Below are 16,011 nucleotides of genomic sequence, written 5' to 3' on the forward strand. Positions count from 1 at the left end.
GATTTCTTCTACAAAGTTGTTCTTCCCATTTTATCTATCTAATGATGCTTGATTCAATGGTTTATGAGTTTGTATCGTTGATGATGGTTTCTAGATCCGAGTAGTGTTAGAGTTCTTGAGGATGGGATAGATTAGGTGGAGGATCTAAGGATGTAGGGTGTTTAAGCTTTGATTTGTATGATTCCCTTCTAGACTAGAGTTAGAAGTACTAGTTTCTCTCTGATCAATATTGGAACTAGGGCTTAGACATTTCCACACCCAAAAGGTGTTCGATGAAATGTTGACCAGCTAGTGCCAGAGACTTACATTCCTAGCCTAAGAGATTAGTTGTCTAGGATGTTCGTTGACGTGAATGAACTTGTTTGTCATGCCTGCTTGATCATGTTTCTCTAGCGAGAGCTAGGTTTGGAAGTGGTTGAGTTTGAGTAGCTTCTGTCAAGAGATTGGATTAGCTAAGTAGTGATGTTCATTGTTTAGGGATAGTTTGTTTGTGGCATCTTAAACACTCTATAGACTAGGATACTCCACCGATATCAATTACTCCCATCCTTAAGACTTCTTTCTTTCTGATTTTTATTGCATTCTTGAGACTGTTTCGCTTCTTGCTGTTTAGCTCATGTTTAGACTCGTTTCTATTTTCATTCATTTTTGCTTGTTGTCATGCATTCTCGATTCTAGTTCTGTAACTCATTTCCGTTTTGCATTCTGATCATTCTAGGATTGTTAGAGATAAAACCACTCTTTGAACTGGCTTGACTTGTGATTGGTTGATTGCATCTTGATTGCTAGCAACATCCCATTTGGATTGACACCTTAAGTACTACAACACATAAGGTTAATTGAACCTGCTAGGACACACAAAAATCCTATTATCAATTTGGCGCCGTTGCCGCACCAGTCACTATGGAACAACCTAACGGACCAAATCCGAGACCGCGAAACATTGGTGTTGTGGATGCATCGAACACTCATACTCAGCGTGCTGGAATCGTTCCTCCTGCTGTGCAGAACAACAATTCGAAATCAAAAGTGGTCTGATCTCCATGATTCAAGGAAACAAGTTTCACGGGTTGTGATACACCCAAATTCGAGGATCACTCAGCCGGATTAGAAAGGATAGAAACTCACCAAGGTGCAAGGTGCAACAAGGGAGATTTGATGGGTTGAGGGGTCGCACAACAGTTGCGGAAGGCTGCTGATATTCCCAACTCCAATCGTTGCTAGATATGACACACTAGTCTAGCAAGAGGAGGGTGTTGCTTGGATATTACACATCAAGAAACAAGGAAGTGTTCTAGACAAAGAACAAAGAGATAGACTCTTAAAATGAAAAGGAAAATTGATTGATTGATTCTCAAATGAGATTACATGTGTTTATATAGGGATAAAAAATTTGGTAACAAGGCCAAGTATTAATTGTTCTTGAAACTAAAACACATTAAAGATAGATGGTTGAATGAAGACCCAACTCTTGAAGTTTTCCTTCCCAAGGTGTCCTTCCCAAGGTGAGTTGAACTCTATTTTTGTCACCCCTCTTTGACCACAAAATAAAGTGATTATTTTGGGCTTTTTTGGGCTTGAATTAGGCTCAAAATGGACTGGACTTGGTAGACAACATCCCCAATAGAATTTCCAATGCTATCCTTGCCCATAATCTCTTGAATTAACCCAATAAGTGCATCCTTGAACTTCTCTCTCTTTCATTCCTTGGTCCAATTTTGCTGATGAGAAACAACACGAGTTGTACCATTTCTTCACTTTTAGCTTAGTTGAAACAACACCTGGTTTCCATACATAATTATGGAAACTCTTAAACCAGTTTGACCTAAAACTATTCAAGTGAACAACTAGATTAACCTCCTTTGGCAAATGGTTGTTTGGCTGGAAGAATTGATCTTCAACTTTGTTCGTGTTGAACAAGGCTCAAGGATCTTCTTGGATGGTCTCATGATCATATCATACCCCTCCTCTTGAAAAAGTTTCGTCCTCGAAATTGTACAGCCATGGTTTGGAGAGTGTTGAAGTGATTTTGGTGGCTTATCTTTGCAGCTTCCTCTTCCTTAGAAACAAGAGACATCCTTTCTTGTTGGTAACTTGGCGTGACAGTAGACGCTCCATCAGTTGGTCTAGAAGTTCTCCTTAGAATATGATTTGAACCACGATGGTGATGGTGGGGAACAAATCGCTTGCTCAACATAGACTTCAATTCTGTCCAAGTCTCAATAGGGTATTCTCCATTTCTCCTCCTGCTTATCACCAATTGATCCCACCAAGTAGTAGCATAATCACAAAATCTAGTGGCTACAAATCGTAATAGTTTTGACAACTAAAAACCGACTCAATTTTTTTTTCCCACTCAAGATATGCATCTCGGTCGTTCTTGCCTTGAAAAGTAGGAATCTTCAACTTCAAAATACACATATTATCATCCACTCTTCCGCTTGCTTCTCTAGCACTTCTTGGTCTCAAGTGGCTCCCTCTTGAGGATTGACTACTGTAATAATCGTCAGCCCTTGTTACTCTAGGTTGATCTCTTTCTTTTCTATGATGCAACATTTGTGGTCATCTCGGTTGTGCTTCCGCTTGAACTTCATCCAACCTCTTGTAGATGGCATTCATCTCAACCCTCCACATCCTTCGCATCTCTCCCATAAGTGCTTTCAATTGTAGATTTAGAATCCCAAGCCCTCCGTCTTCGATGATCCCATAATCTTGACGATCATTAAACATTTTTTTTTTGCTTTTTTTTCTCTTTTTTTTTGTTTTCTTTTTTTTCCTTTTTTTTTTTGAAGGAAGATGAATAGATAGAAGATGAAAGAAATAAAAAGATAGAAAATCAAAAGATAAGTATCGGTTGAGTGGCTCTGATACCATTTAATACGCCCAAATTCGAGGTTCACTCAGCCGGATTAGAAAAGATAGAAACTCGCCAAGGTGCAAGATGCAACAAGGGAGATTTGATGGGTTGAGGGGTCGTACAACAGTTACAGAAGGCTGCTGATATTCCCAACTCCAATCGCTGCTAAATATGATACACTAGTTCAACAAGAGGAGGTTGTTGATTGGATATTACACACCAAGAAACAAGGAAGTGTTCTAACAAAAAACAAAGTGGTAGACTCTTAAAATGAAAAGGAAAATTGATTGATTGATTATCAAATGAGATTACATGTGTTTATATACGGATAAAAAATTTGGTAACAAGGCCAAGTATTAATTGTTCTTGAAACTAAAACACATTAAAGATAGATGGTTGAATGAAGATCCAACTCTTGAAGTTTTCCTTCCCAAGGTGTCCTTCCCAAGGTGAGTTGAACTCCATTTTCGTCATCCCTCTGACCACAAAATAAAGTGATTATTTTGGGATTTTTTGGGCTTGAATTAGGCTCAAAATGGACTGGATTTGGTTGACAGCATCCCCAATATAATTTCCTATGCTAACCTTGCCCATAATCTCTTGAATTAGCCCAATAAGTGCATCCTTGAACTTATCTCTCTTTCATTCCTTGGTCCAATTTTGCTGATGAGAAACAACATGGGCTGTACCATTTCTTCAAACAATACCTGGTTGCCATACATAATTCTGGAAGCTCTTAAACCAGTTGGACCTAAAACTCTTCAAGTGAACAACTAAATTAACCTCCTTTGGCAAATGGAATGTATTGCAAATGGTTGTTTAGCTGGAAGAATTGATCTTCAACTTTGTTTGTGTTGAACAAGGCTCAAGGATTTTCTTGGATGGTCTCATGATCATATCAGGTTGCCTATGGAAGATCCACTCGACCACTTGGACGAGTTCGACCTTCTGTGCAGTCTCACTAAGATCAATGGAGTGAGCGAGGATTGTTACAAGCTCCGCCTCTTCCCATTCTCCCTAAGAGATAAAGCTCATCAATGGGAGAAAAACATTCCTAAGGGAACCATCACCACCTGGGACGACTGCAAGAAAGCCTTCCTGGCCAAGTTCTTCTCCAACTCCAGAACAACACGTCTTAGGAATGAAATCTCCAGCTTCACTCATAAACACTCAGAATCATTCTGCGAAGCCTGGGAGCGTTTCAAGGGTTACCAAAGCCAATTTCCACACCATGGTTTCAGCAACGAATCACTGCTGAGCACTCTATACCGTGGTGTCCTTCCAAAAATCCGCATGCTGCTTGACACTGCCTCTAACGGTAACTTCCTGAACAAAGACGTTGATGAAGGATGGCAACTAGTTGAGAATCTCGCCCAGTCTTTTGGCAACTACCATGACGACTATGACCGCACAGTTAGAAGCGACGATGGTTCTGAGAAGAAGTACAAGAAGGACCTAAAGAATGTTAACGACAAGCTTGATCGCCTCCTGCTCAGCCAGCAGAAGAATGTCCACTTCGTATCTGAGGATGACCCTTTCCAAGTTCTAGATGGGGAGGGTGAGCAGTCTGAGGAGATCAACTACGTCCAGAATCAAGGTGGATACAACAAGGATTATAACCCCTATAAGACGAACCCCAATTTATCTTACCGGAGCACCAATGTTGCAAATCCACAGGATCAGGTGTACCCTCCTAAACAACAAAAACAAGGCCAACAAAAACCTTTTGTGCCTTGCAATCAAGGATTCATGCCTAAACAACAGTTCCAGCAAGGTTATCAAGCTCCCTCAGGACCACCACCAGGACTTGCCCTCAACCGGTTCAGCCTTCTCCAGCTCATGATCAAGAAATGAAGCAAATGATGCAACAACTTCTTCAGGGTCAAGCTAGCGGTTCTATGGATATTGCTAAGAAGTTTGCTGACCTCAGTCACAGGATGGAATATTCTTACAATGATCTGAACATCAAATTTGAGGCTCTTAATTCAAAGATAAGGTATATGGAAGACCAATCTGCTTCCACTTCTGCACCAAAGCCTGGCCAATTCCCATGGAAGGCTGTTCAAAACCCCAAGGAGTTTGCAAACGAAATTACACTAAGAAGTGGGTAAACATTGCCTCCCAGGCAGGGAGTTCCAAATGTCACTAAGGACAGTGAGGACTTAGATGGGGAGGATTTTGTTCAAGATGAAGCTCAGATGAAGGATCCCGTCGAAGCAGTCAAATACCCGATCGAACCAGTGCAGCAGCCTGAACCTGAAGCTTTTAAGGAACCTGTTGTTTCTGATGACAAACCTGTGAGGTTCATCCCTACACCATACAAGCCTCCTCTACCATTTCTAGTGAGGTTTAAGAAGCAGCTTACTGAGAAATATAAAGCTTTGTTCGAACAACAAGTCAAGGAGAATGAGTTGAGGATGCCATTGCTGGATGCATTCACACTTGTTCCTCACTACCAGAAATTCCTCAAGGACTTAGTGATGGAGAGATCTAAAGAAGTTCAAGGCATGGTGGTACTCAGTCTTGAGTGTAGTGCAATCATCTAGAAGAAGATTGTACCCAAGAAACTCAAAGATCCTGGATCATTCACTCTACCTTGCTCCATTGGACCTATGTCCTTTGATAGGTGTCTATGTGATCTTGGCACTTCAGTTAATCTGATGCCATTCTCTATGGCCAAGAGGTTGGGTTTTACAAGGTTTAAGGGTTGCGACATCTCCCTCATCCTTGCAGATAGAATAGTGAGACTCCCACAAGGTATTCTAGAAGACTTACCTGTCAGGATCAGAAACGTGGAAGTGCCAACTGACTTTGTGGTTCTGGAGATGGATGAAGAACCAAAAGATCCTCTGATCTTAGGAAGACCGTTCCTAGCGACTGCTGGAGCCATCATTGATGTCAGAAATGGCAAGATTGATCTCAATCTAGGCGACGATTTCATTGTGAAGTTTGACATCAAGGATACTTTGAAGAAGCCAACAATAGGAGGACAAGTCTTCTACATTGAAGAGATGGATCAATTGGCTGAAGAGGATCATCTCAAGACCGTTTTAACCAAGGATGGGAAAGAAGGGTTCCTGCATGAGGAGACCACTTGTTACAAGAATCTGCTAGACTCCCACAAAAAAACGGATGGACCAGAGGAGTTTGAACAGCTATCTGACGTAGAGGAGGTATGTGCAGTCGAGGCAGAGACTTCAGAACGTCAGATGTCCCACTTGACTGACATCAAGACCCGACTCGAGACACTAACATCCCACTCGATCGAGCCACCGCTCGAGCCGCACCCCTTCCACTTGAACGCGATCGCTCCTGACTCCCATGTTGATGACTGGTCAGAACTGAAAGCTCCAAAGGTAGAACTAAAAACTCTCCCTTCCGTACTCAGGTACGTTTTTCTGGGAACCAATTCGACTTATCCTGTCATAGTGAATGCTAGGTTGAGTGATGATGAATTGGGGTTGCTAGTAACTGAGCTTAAGAAATATATAAAGGCTATAGGTTATTCTTTAGATGATATCAAGGGAATCTCACCTATTCTTTGCACTCATAGGATTTATCTTGAAAATGAATCTTATGCTAGTATTGAACCCCAAAGGAGATTGAATCCTAATCTGAAGGAAGTAGTAAAGAAAGAAATCCTTAAACTGCTTGATGTTGGAGTTATCTATCCTATCTCTGATAGTACTTGGGTATCTCTAGTGTATTGTGTACCTAAGAAGGGAGGAATAACTGTAATCAAAAACGAAAAATGAGTTAATCCCAACTAGAACCATCACAGGGCATAGGATGTGCATTGGTTATAGGAAGTTGAATGCTATATCTAGGAAGGATCATTTTCCTCTGCCTTTCATTGATCAAATGTTGGAAAGATTAGCTAGTCATCCCTATTACTGTTTCTTTGATGGGTATAGTGGATTCTTTCAAATCCCTATCCACCCAAATGATCAGGAAAAGACAACCTTTACTTGTCTTTATGGCACTTTTGCCTACAGACGCAAGCCGTTTGGTTTGTGCAATGCTCTTGCCACCTTTCAAAGGTGCATGACATCAATTTCTTCGGATCTGATTGAAGAGTCAGTGGAAGTGTTTATGGATGACTTCTCTGTATACGGTTCCACTTTCTCCTCTTCTATGTTAAATTAGTGCAGGGTATTGATGCAATGTGAGGAGACGAACCTGGTCCTGAACTGAGAGAAGTGCCACTTCATGGTTGAAGAAGGGATCGTTCTAGGACACAAGATTTCTGAGAAAGGAATTGATGTTGATAAAGCTAAGATTGAGGTCATGGTTCAGCTTCAACCACCTAAGACAGTGAAGGACATTATAAGTTTTCTGGGACATGCTGGGTTTTATAAGAGATTCATCAAAGACTTCTCAAAAATTGCAAGACCATTAACACAGTTGCTGTGCAAGGAGGTTGAGTTCGAATTTGATGCAACATGTCTGGAAGCTTTCAGCAAAATCAAGGAGGCTTTGGTTTCAGCACCCATAGTACAAGCTCCGAACTGGGATCATCCGTTTGAGATTATGTGTGATGCTTCAGACTTCGCAGTTGGAGCAGTTCTGGGACAGCGTATTGACAAGAAGCTTCATGTCATCTACTACGCAAGTCGCACCTTGGACGAGACTCAAGGAAGGTATGCTACCACACAGAAGGAACTCCTAGCAGTTGTGTTTGCATTCGAAAAGTTCATGAGTTATCTTGTGGGTTCGAAGGTCATAGTGTATACCGACCATGCTGCTCTGAGACACATCTACTCGAAGAAGGATACTAAGCCAAGATTGTTGCGATGGATTCCGCTACTTCAAGAGTTTGACATGGAGATTGTTGACAAGAAAAGCATAGAAGACAGAGTTGCGGACAACTTGTCAAGAATGAGGATTGAAGATGTTGTTCCAATAGATGACTCAATGCCTGAGGAACAACTTCTGGTCGCCCAGGTTTGTGAGCAGATGCATGACACAGGGGTTGAAAACCTCAGACTCAATTGTATGATGATCACTTCAGACACTGCACCATGGTATGCTGATTTCATGAATTACAAGGTTTGTGGAGAAGTTCCTGATGACATGGATCCCTACAGGAGGAAAACGTTTTTCAGAGAGGTCAACCACTACTTCTGGGATGAACCCTATCTGTACAAAAGAGGTTCTAACGGTCTGTTCAGAAGATGCATAACAGAAGGGGATGTGTAGGGAATGCTTGAGCACTGTCACGGCTCCACTTATGGAGGACATTTCGCCACATTCAAGACAGCTCAGAAGGTTCTTCAAGCAGGTCTCTGGTGGCCAACCTTGTTCAAAGACGCTCACAGCTTCATCACCAAGTGTGATGCTTGTCAGAGGATGGACAACATCACAAGGAGAAACGAGATGGCCCAAAAGCCGATCCTTGAAGTGGAGATATTTGATGTTTGGGGTATAACCTTCATGAGACCTTTCAACCCTCCTTCTAATGGTAATGCCTACATTCTGGTAGCAGTTGATTACGTTTCTAAGTGGGTTGAAGCCATCACCAGTCCTACCAATGATCACAAGGTTGTTCCAAAGTTGTTCATTAGTATAATTTTTCCAAGGTATGGGATACCCAGAGCAGTGATCAGTGATCGTGGAACTCACTTCGTGAACAAGGTGTTTGAAAGCATGCCGAAGAAGTATGGTGTGAAGCACAAGGTGTCTACTGCGTATCACCCTCAGACCAGCGGACAAGTTGAAGTTTCGAAGAAACAAATCAAGGGTATTCTGTCAAGGATTGTTGGAGTTTCAAGGAAAGACTGGTCTGTCAAGTTAGACGAGACTCTCTGGACATACAGAACATCATTCAAGACGCCAATAGGAAGAACACCATTTCAGTTGATATATGGTAAAGCATGTCACCTCCCTGTGGAGGTTGAGTATAAGGCACTTTAGGCTATCAAGTTGCTGAACTTGGATATTGACACAGCTCAGGCTAAGAGAACTCTTGACATCCATGAGTTGGAAGAAATAAGACTTGATGCTTATGAGAGTTCCAATATCTACAAGGAAAGGACAAAGAATTTTCATGACAAGAAGATTATTGTCAAGGAACTAAAGGCTGGGGATCGAGTTTTGCTTTTCAACTCCAAACTTAAGTTATTTCCTGGAAAGCTTAAGTCTAGGTGGTCTGGACCTTTTGAAGTCAAGGAAGTTCTGCCATTCGGAGCCATCACTCTTCTGAACAAGGATGGTAGCAAATTCACTATAAATGGTCAGAGAGTCAAGAAAAATTTAGCTGATCAAATCCGACCAGAGGGGTCTTCTGTGCTCCTCTATGAACCCCAACAAGCATAAAAAAAACTGAAAAGTCAAGCTAGGGACTTTAAACAAGCTCACTTGGGAGGAAGTCCCAAAGGTATCATTGTAAATATTTTCTAGGATCCTTGTGTTTTTAATTTTTGTTTTTGGTTTTCTAGTATTCTAGAATCTACAGAAAGGAGTATGAGCAACAAAAAAAGAAGAGTGAAAGTAGCAGTAAACAAAGTGAGTTCAGAGTAAAAACCGAGTATGGTGGGTTCTACAGAAGAGATAGAAGATACAGAGGAAATAATGGAAAGAAAGAGTCAGAGTGTGTTGGTTTTATGTGGGAACAGAAGGAAAATATAGAGAGGGAATCTTAATTATTGGTTTTATCACTCTTCTCCTCTCACCCACGTGCCCATCATCTCACCCTTTATTTTCCCTCACTAGACATATCACTTTTATGTCTCATCCTCTCACATCATCCCACCACCACTCACCCACCACACTCCCTTTCACACCCCTTCACAATCCCTTTAATTATTTAACTTCTCTCTACTCTCTCCTCTCACCAACCAAGACAAACTCTCTCACTCTCGACATCATCATCTCACTTCACTCACTCTCTCTTGCTTGATTTTACGAAGGAACTGCACCAACACACATCGCCTCGACCACCGTAAGTCTTCACCTGTTCCGACAAAGCATCACACTCGAGCCATCGTTGTTCCTCACTCGAGCCTGTCAACTCGATCCGACCGACATCATTTCCCCCACTCTCGACGCCTGCTTCCGTCGAAATCAATTGAGCCAACCACTTGAGCCGACATCATTCACTCGATACTGTTCAAACCTAACATCTTGACCACGCTCTGTAACACACGTTTCTTAACACTGCAAATCTCACATTCGATTATTGCTCTTGTTATCTGCTCAGTAACATATTAACATTTAGCTTTGAGTTTACCATGTCTCAGAGAAACAGAAAAAGTACTGAGCATATACATGAGATGAGAGAAGCATATGGTTGTGTTGGTGGAGAATGCTCATCACCTGAGTCCATGGCAAAGCGTTTCCTGAAAATGAAGAACATGGTTGACGAAGTTGTTGGGGGTTCAACACAGGCAGCGGGGTCAAGCAGACCAGCCAAACCGCTCACTAAGAGTAAGAGTCGTGGGAAGAGACCGGTACCAGCCTCTAACTCAAGAGAGGAAGACAGTGATTATGAACAGGAGGAACCTGACTTGCGTTCATGACAAGCGCCTAGGAAATCTGTGAGAAGGAGAGCATCTGAGACGAAATTGACTCCCAAGGAGTACTACGAGCTGTTCCAGCAGTTGGAGTTCAATGGAACAAGATACCTTTATGTTGAGACGATGGAACAGCTCGGGATTGGGGAGGATTTTCAGTATCTATTTAGGCGGTGTCATCTGGAGCGACTCATGAACACCGCCAAGAATGGATACAAGGAGGAGACAATCCAGTTCCTCGCTACTCTGGAGATGCACTTGTATGCGGATGAGCCAGGCACGATGTCTAATGGAGGTCTGAGCTACGTTACATTCTGCGTTCATGGCCAGTTCTACAATCTTACCTTCCAAACCATCGAAGAGATATTTGGATTTCCCAGCCGAACGGGAACTACACCGCAGTTTGACAGGAATAAAGTATCCGCACTCTGGGCAACGATTGGAAGCGCGCCCACATTCACTTCATCGAAAAAAAAGGCAATAAACCTAAGAAGCTCAGTGTTGCGTTACTTCCACAAGGTGGTTGCCAATGCATTCTACGCCAAGGAGATTAAGGGATACATCACGAATGGTGAACTTGAGATGATTGATCTAGCGCTTAAGGGACTCTCGTTCACTGCCGTGGATTGCACCGCGCTGCAAGGTGACACATCCAACGCTTCCGTCTCGCTGTAACTTCTCAACTACATAATGTCGTACAAGTCTTGGATTTCGAGACTCAACAGCAGCCACTCTCGAGGAGTGATGTGCATGGGCGGCGTGGTGACATGGTTTCTTGAGGCTGCTGGTGTTCCATTACTATCCGAGTCACACCCACCACGCTGGATCGACGTGAACAACTTGCGGCAGTTGCGCACTCTGGAGCGGGGTTTGAGGCAGGGACGTTTGCTTTACAAGTTTGTGCATCCTGAGGTCAGTCCCTCAAGATTGCTCCTACCTTGCGTCGAGCTGAATATAATCTTGCAAGGTGAGAATATCGAGTTCATCCCTCCCACGGATACCCTGTACAATTTCGGAGGCTGAGGAGAAACATGTAGAAGTTGCAGAACCAGAAGCTGAACCGATGGAGGAAGGCGTCGTTGAGTAACGCCTAGAGTAGTTTCACTTCGAGGAGTACTCAGAACCAAGACTGGCCAAAGGAGTTAGAGCAGCTCATGAACGTGTCAAAAAGCTACTGAGATGAGGGAAGGCAAGAGATACAGCGTTCAGCAGTTTTACGAAGACATTCACGAACTTCATGCGTAAGTTCAGCTGCTCGACATCTACTACCGCCATCCATTGGTCTATCCCCGACGACACCAGACCAATGCCGGGACGCGCCTCCACGAGCCTCGAGCCAACTCGTCATCAAGCACTCTCTCTAATTCCCTCTCCAGCACGTCAATCTTCATATGTGTCACGGGAGCATCAGCCTACGCCAGCCCCGTCACGACATTCGTCTGAGAATGAGCCGACGTTCCCGAGGTTCCAGAGCCTCCTCCAGTCATTGATCAGCGCATCGTTCTGCGGCTCAAGATGAGCATGAGGTTGAGGTTGAGCAGCGAGATGAACATTAGGGTGATTATCAGGGCATGCACGGGGTTGAGCAGCAGGTTGAACATCAAGGTGATTATCAGCCTACCAAGGTGGTTGTGCTAGTATCGGACCATGGTGAGTCCAGAATTGATGACATGCAGTGTGACGAGCAGTCGAACATGTATCCGAACACGCAGGCGGTTGAGCAGCAAGTCGACCAACCAGCTGAGGTCACTCCTGCGAATCCCGAACAAGGCGAAGGATAGAGTCAGTTTCATGCACCGACTCCTTGGGCGAGTTCCGACTCCTTCTTCTACTACTGAGGTACTCCTACCTTCCCTTTGTATATACCATTTCATTCATGCATTGTTTGTGTTGTGATTCTTAAATCCTCCAACTAATTTTTCTTACACAGGAGACTGTGTAATTTATGTTTGGGGGAGAGTTTGTGATGATGTATCTGATGTTGTGATTTGTGATTCTTATTACAATTTTTGCATCATATCATGTTTGAGTTTGCATCCATCTATTTGCATAAAAAAAAAATCGAAAATTTCCACAAAAACAAAGTGTTCATGTAGTTTGCACTTGCATATAAGGAATGAGTCTAGTGTTATTCATATAGGGTTGTTGCACTTAGCCTAGGGGTTGATGATGATTGACACCTTGTTAGCATGATGGATTCAATAGGATAGGATCAAGGCCCTTGTTATTAGTTCTTTGATGCTTGTTGATTGAACTTGAAATGTAAGATTGAAGCATGTTTTGAATTGACGTCATTCCCTATCTATCTTAACCTAATCCTGACTTGCAATTATCTTGTTATGCATTGAAGTCGAACTCATGGATACCATATACATACTTGGATTATCTTTCACATTTTTACCACCCTTGTCAATCCAAGTAGTTGATTCCCATCTTTGAAACAGTTTCCCGCACCCTTAGTCAACCGTTCTTTCAAGCCAATTGTATTCTTGAGTGTCAGGCCTTTTCCAAGTTGAGCTTATTAGAAAGTGTTAGGTTCTAACCAACAATAGTAGGATCCTGTGTAGTTCTAGTTCGAGTTATCCGGACTAGTAGGACTCGGTGAGAACTCGATTTTGGGTATTGGGTATGGAAAAGTAAAGGGTAGAAAGTCTTTAGGAAGGGGATGTGTTTTCAAAGTTTACAAGTCTAGTAAAGGATTTGGGTTGAGCAAAGTAAAAAGAGTTATTATTTCTGGGCATAAAATAAAAAGATTAGACAAAGAAAAGAAAGTAAAAATGCTTAAGATGTCTAGAGTCCTTGGAAGAAAAGAAAAGGAACCATAATGATAATAAAGATTTCTCAATCCGCTAGAATGATAAGAAGTGACCTCCTCCTAAGACTAAGTGCAAATAATAAGAGAATGGGTTTGAGAAGAGATATTGATGAAGGGTAGAGATAGGAACAACTCTGGGGGTTAGAATGTTAGAGCTAAGTTTCCTTGGGACCTTTGGGTAGATAGGGTACTACTCTTGTATATATTAGTTGGTTTCAGTTTTTAACCTTCTCTTAAGCTCAACTCCTTTTCATGAGAGAACCTTGTTATGTATTGATGCAACCACTTGAGAAGGAGACCTCACTTGTCTCTAACCTTTTACCTTAGCCAAATGAGTTTGACGACATTGCATAGCTTGATTCACGGTTCTCTGTTAACGAATGTTAAAGGGAGTGATTGATAGGATTGCATTTGTGGATTAAAGAAATAAAGTTCTTTCACCATCTATCATAGAATTAAGAACAAGGACCTTGATTCTAACTATTTTATTCAGCATGTTTTAGGTTCTGAGACCCCATCTTCACACCTCTCTTCCATACTTTGTTCTTGATTGTTTGCTTGAGGGCAAGCAAAGAATAAGTTTGGGGGAGTTGATATGTCTATATTTTACTTATTCGTAGCATGTATTTGTCATGCATTTAGATAGGATAACTAGTTGTTTTGTATCATTTTCTAGCTTCTTTTATACACTTTTTGGAGTATTTCAGGTATCAAGGAGACGTCGGAAACACACTGTTTGAGCCACGTTTCGATCCACGTCTCAAGCCACATCTCGAGCCATCCAGTCAAGCCACGACTCGAGCCACATCTCGAGCCATCCAGTTGAGCCCACCTTTGAGCCACTCGGTCAAGCCACCCATCACGCGCGTCACTCGACTTCGTTCGAGCCACCTCGGTCAAGCCACGATGAAATTGCACATGTCAGGAAGACACTCCGTCTCACACGCTTCAGGAGATTCCCAAACCGACTCTTTGCCTCTTCATTTGAAGTTTTAGGGATTTACATGTTTTTATATAATTACATTTTGTTAAGTCTTGGCCTACGACATCTTTTATCTCGTTTAGTTCTTTTCCTTAAGGTTTTACCTAGCTACCAAAAACGTTCTCAGACTTTGTAATCTGACATCTTTGAGTTTATTCAGTTTTTGCATTTGATTTCTTCTACAAAGTTGTTCTTCCCATTTTTATCTATCTAATGATGCATGATTCAATGTTTTCTGAGTTTGTATCGTTGATGATAATTTCTAGATCCGAGTAGTGTTAGAGTTCTTGAGGATGTGACAGATTAGGTGGAGGATCTTAGGATGTAGGGTGTTTAAGCTTTGATTTGTATGATTTCTTTCTGGACTAGAGTTAGAAATACTAGTTTCTCTCTGATCAATTGGAACTAGGCCTTAGACATTTCCACACCCAAAAGGTGTTCGATGAAATGTCTGACCAACTAGTGCCAGAGACTTACATTCCTAGCCTAAGAGATTAGTTGTCTAGGATGTTCGTTGACGTGAATGAACTTGTTTGTCATGTCTGCTTGATCATGTTGCTCTAGCGAGAGCTAGGTTTGGAAGTGGTTGAGTTTGAGTAGCTTCTGTCAAGAGATTGGATTAGCTAAGTAGTGATGTTCATTGTTTAGGGATAGTTTGCTTGTGGCATGTTAAACACTCTATAGACTAGGATACTCCACCGAAATCAATTACTCCCATCCTTAGGACTTCTTTCTTTCTGATTTTTATTGCATTCCTGAGACTGTTTCGCCTTTTGCTGTTTAGTTCATGTTTAGACTCGTTTCTATTTTCATTCATTTTCGCTTCTTGTCATGCATTCTCGTTTCTAGTTCTGTAACTCATTTCCCTTTTGCATTCTGATCATTCTAGGATTGTTAGAGATAAAACGACTTTGAATTAGCTTGACTTGCGATTTCCTGATTGCATCTTGATTGCTAGCAACATCCTATTTGGATTGACACCATAAGTACTACAACACATAAGGTTAATTGAACCTGCTAGGACACACAAAAATTCTAGTATCAATGACATTTAGGGGGGGAGGGCAAGCAATGATTAGCTTTGCCCTCCATCTTTTATTTGGAAGCAAAAGAAACATGAACATAACATAAATACACACAAATGTCACACTTGGTACTTATATAACAAGGTTATTTCAAACATTTTTCTTGCAGTGGTAGTTTTTGTCCGGTCATTCAATAACCTTGTCGCAAACTGGAGGAGAACCGTGTTTTTCTATAAAACATTTACGACATACCCGTTAATTAAAATTTTCTAAATATTTCACAAACACATTCGTTTTCAACCAGTAAATCAATCGTTTAAATTTTTTTATCATGTTGAAACCAGTCCTCCCCTAAATGAAAAGTCGTCCACAGTAATGATGAGCTCATAACCAAAGTAAACCTGTGTCAACTAGCGTAAAGTTAAAAAATAGACGTGGTTATGGTATTGCTTTGTTATTTTTCCTATATTAGTGGGATTCTATTACCCACTTCTCCATGTACGTTTCTCTAGGAACCGGTTTTAGAATGTTAGGCGGGAATGAATTGACGAACACAAATACAAAACGATTGATGATTATTTTGGAATGAATTGACGAACACAAATACAAAACGATTATATTATATATGATGATTAAAATAAAAGTGCCTAGAAGATAAGATTACATTTGAGAGGGGGGGGGGGCAAGCAATGGTAAGCTTTGCCCTTAATGTTTTTTATTTGGAAGCAAAAGAAACTTGAACATAAACACATGCAAATGTCATGTCCTCACACCGAAAGGGAACAAAAGTCACACTTGGTAATTACATGTTGAGCTTATTT

The 16,011-nt window shown here is 41.7% G+C and overlaps 1 non-coding gene across 1 annotated transcript; it reads right to left on the reverse strand.

Moving 5' to 3' along the window:
* Window positions 1–3,988: 3,988 nt before the first annotated feature.
* Window positions 3,989–4,095, reverse strand: LOC147945835 (small nucleolar RNA R71). The gene has a single exon (XR_015597885.1). It is a non-coding gene; the product is annotated as a small nucleolar RNA R71 (small nucleolar RNA).
* Between the last annotated feature and the right edge of the window lie 11,916 nt (window positions 4,096–16,011).

The sequence above is a fragment of the Camelina sativa genome, chromosome 4, assembly GCF_030686135.1.
Source record: "Camelina sativa cultivar CO46 ecotype springtype chromosome 4, ASM3068613v1".
Classification (NCBI taxonomy): Eukaryota; Viridiplantae; Streptophyta; class Magnoliopsida; order Brassicales; family Brassicaceae; genus Camelina; species Camelina sativa.